The sequence below is a fragment of the Phaethon lepturus genome, unplaced genomic scaffold (assembly GCF_000687285.1).
Source record: "Phaethon lepturus isolate BGI_N335 unplaced genomic scaffold, ASM68728v1 scaffold38354, whole genome shotgun sequence".
NCBI classification, from domain to species: domain Eukaryota; kingdom Metazoa; phylum Chordata; class Aves; order Phaethontiformes; family Phaethontidae; genus Phaethon; species Phaethon lepturus.
This window is the reverse complement of record NW_010536295.1, coordinates 128374-128599: the sequence shown is the minus strand read 5'-3', so window position 1 is coordinate 128599 and position 226 is coordinate 128374.

Here is a 226-nt window from a genome sequence, read left to right as displayed (position 1 = left end):
ACTGCTCAATGAGACCTCCCAGCGCCCGCCCCACTGCCTTTATATACCCCCTCAGAACCTTCCAGAAGCGCCCGCCTCTTCTCTCCGCTCCAGCCAATCCGCTCGCCTATTCCGCCGCCCTTCCAGCCAATGGCCGCCTACCGGAACCCGCACCCTTCATGACGCACCCAGGAAGGGGGCGTGCCTGCCGGCCGGCCGGACTTCTCGCACCTCCCTGCGCTTTTCC